Genomic DNA, 3684 nt, shown 5'->3' on the forward strand with positions numbered 1-3684 from the left:
TGTGATGAAAAAAAAATTCATCATAATTATAAATTATTTATGATGAAATTAATCATCGTAAATAATAAACTATTTATTTTAATTTTAAGTTTTCAAATATTAGCGATGAAAATAGTTTCATCATAAATAATAGAAGTATTTACAATAAAAATTAAATTTTTTTCGTAAATACTAGTTATTTGCAATGAAAATTTTTCATCACTGATATTTAAAAAAAATAAAAAATTTTAAAAATTTAATAATTAAAGATTACTTGCGATGAAATATTTACATCATAAATAATGAAGCATTGGTGATGAAAATTAACTTTCATCACAAATATCAATTATTTACGATGAAAATTTTTATCTCTAATATGTGAAAAAAATAAAAAATTAAAAATTAAAAATTATTTACAATAAAAATTATGCTTCACAAATTATGAAGTATTGGCGATAAAAATAAATTATTTACGATGATAATTTTTTATCTCTAATAAATGAAAAAATATAAAAATTTTAAAAATTTAAAATTATTAATTATTTGCGATGAAAATATTACGTCATAAATAATGAGTATTTACGATGAAAAGTCATATTCGTCGTAAATAATAATTATTTACAATGAAAAATTTCATCTCTAACACTACAATAATAATTTCCTGGGGCATTAATTTTTCAGCGAAATCTTTTTTTATGGCGGAAACTATTAGTGATGGAAAACTTTTAATTTTCATCGCTGATAAGCTAAATAGTAATGAAATTTTATTTTCATCGAAAATAATAATTTTTGGGGCGTGAATTTTTTCAGCGGATATTTTTTTTATGGCTGAAATTATTAGTGATGGAACTTAGTTTTCGTCGCAATAATTATTCATTCAAATTATTGGCGATGAAAAGAATTATTAGCGATGAAAATTTTCATCGCTAATACCCTACGTCCCGTCAAGTCGCATCAGAAACCTATTTTTCTTCTCTCTTCCCCCCTCGGGCATTTTCTCTTTGCGTGCGCGTCCCGAGCTCCTTCCCCTCTAGCATCCCCCATCCCCATCTCGACCTACTCCACCGCCACCATCGGTAAGTCTCTTTTTTTTTGGGGGTGTGCCACAGCCGGCGTGCCGCGATCGAAGGCTGACGGCCACGTGGGCATGCGGGCCACCGCATGCAGTGGCCGGCGTGCCAGGACGGCTGCCTGATCGGGACGGCAACCTGCAGCCGCATGGGCCATCAGGCCGCTGCGTGCCGCAACCGACCGCCTAGGCTGGAATGGTGTCCCGTGGCCGCATGGGGCTTGCGGGCCATCGCATGCCGTGATCGACGTGCCGGGACGGTCGCCTGGTCGGGATGACGACCCGCAGCCACGTGGGGCCCCACGCGGCCTACGGGCCGCCGCGTGCCACGACCAACGTGCCAGGACGACCGCCTGCCGAGATGGTGGCCTGTGGCCGCGTGGGGCCTACGGGCCGCCGTGTGCCGCGGCCGGCGTGCCGGGATGGTCACCTGGGCCGGGACGGTGGCCCCGGTTGCGTGGGGCGTGTGGGCCGTCGCGTACCGCGGCCGGCATGCTGGGATGGTCACCTAGCTGGGACGGCAACCCGCTGCCGCGTGGGGCCAGCGTGTCGTCGTGGATGGACCAGTCGGGCCTGGATGGTGCCTGTCGGGCCTAGGTTGGGGTTGGTCAGGCCTGGATGGGGCCGATCGGATAGGGTATGGTCAGGTTGATGTGGGTTGGGTCGGGTTGGGGCGAGTCGGGTGGAGCCAGGTCGAGTTGGGTCGGTAGAGCCGGGGTGGGTCGGGCTGGGGTCGATGACAGTGGAGCTAGGGCGGAGCGAGTCTGGCTAGGTCAGGTCGGTCTGGGATGGGGCAGGTCGGGTTAGGCCCGAAAGGCTGGGGCAAGTGGGGTGGAGTTGGGATGGGGCGGGTCTGGTGGAGCCGGGGCGAGTTAGGTCGGGTCTGGTCGGGTTCGATCCATGCTGGGCTGGGCCAGGGCACCCGAATTATTATGATTGTCGCATATTATTATAATTATTGCATATTATTTTTTAGTATTACTGCTAAAGTTAGTTAATTATTTGACTGATTATTTTTTTCACTAACACAATGCACATACTGTTACTTGTTATAATTAAATTATTTTATGTGCTATTTTGTATGCTGCTGAAATGATAAATAAAAAAGATATTTTTATTTTAGAAAAAAATTCTATTAAAATTTTTGATCAAAAAATTTCAATACGAAGTTATTATTTTTTGATAAATTAAAAATCCATCTTCGAATGCACGTTCAGAGATGGTATTTAAATTACATTGAGCCGTAGATTTTCATTCAAGTTTTGATCTTCATCGAGATCGAAACTTGGATATCCCATATTCGAACTTTTTGAAAAAGTAATAATATTATTATTGTTAATAGTTGATATTTCATTTCATTATGTGGTATTCAATAGTTATCTGTCCATTATTCTCTGGATATGTGATGATATAATTGTATTCATTAAATATTATTTAATTATTATTATTATATAATATTATATTTATTTACATCTCAATTCTTGCAGATATGGCACCAGGAGATAGACGACAGTCGCGTTCACAGTTACCTGCAGACAGCTCAAAGGTTGAAGTGCCTTCATCGATCTCCATTGCCTCACCGACTCCAGTGTCAGAGGGTCCTGCACTGACAGGTCCCAGTGAGCCGACTACAAGTGAGCCGGATCCCAATGAGACTGGTCCCAGTGGTATTAATCATTACACTTTATATATAATCAAATTTATTTTTTTTATTTGGATCATGCTAATGATTTATTTATTGTTGTTTCAAATCAGTCTACATTGGTGGTCAGGCGAGGGCGAGGTCCATCAAAGAACCTCATTTTAGAGCATTAAAAATGTGAGCACTTGGGACAGCATCTCTAGATAGAGATACCGGCTGGCTACACCAGACCCATTAAGGATGGTGTGAGCCATGACAGACCGAGCTAGGCATCATGTGCCGCAGCAATGCCCCAGTGACGCTCTTCGATTGGCGTCATATTGTCCAAGCTCAGAGACAGTTTTCTACACCCACTTACAGGTAAAATAAATTATATTATGAACATTTAATTTGTATAGTATTCTTCTAATTTTGTTATTGGCAGGGTATATTTGACATCATTGATTTCGAAGATGATCGTGTGAGATGAGCGATCGATACCCATCTATCCTTGCGCTTCAAGGATTATCGCCATTACATGCATCGCATGGGTACCGGGTGGTGCAGGTTCATGGGCAGGAGACAGCACAGCTGCAGCCCTATAACAGCATCGCCATCGACGATTGGACTACCATATACTGGTATTACGAGGATCAGGCATATCAGGTTACACATCTAAACTTCTTTTTTTAGATTTTAATGACTTAATCATTTATTCTTAAATTATATTTGTTATCTATTAATTTTACTACTAATTTTACAGAGATGATGTACCCAGAATACGGCGAATCAGGCGAGATAGACCGTGCCGCATTATGAGAGTTCAGATAATTTACTCGCCACATGGAGTACATAGTATGTATTTTTTAAATTTTTAATTATGATATATTTTTTTAATTATTTAAATTTTTTAAATAATTCTCAAATTATAGAGAGATGCTGAAAGTGGCGAGCTCCTGGTAGGATCGATATCTACCAGCGGACCCATCAGCGACGGTCGGGGGAGTGGGCAACG

This window comes from Elaeis guineensis, chromosome 9, assembly GCF_000442705.2.
Source record: "Elaeis guineensis isolate ETL-2024a chromosome 9, EG11, whole genome shotgun sequence".
Lineage (NCBI taxonomy): Eukaryota > Viridiplantae > Streptophyta > Magnoliopsida > Arecales > Arecaceae > Elaeis > Elaeis guineensis.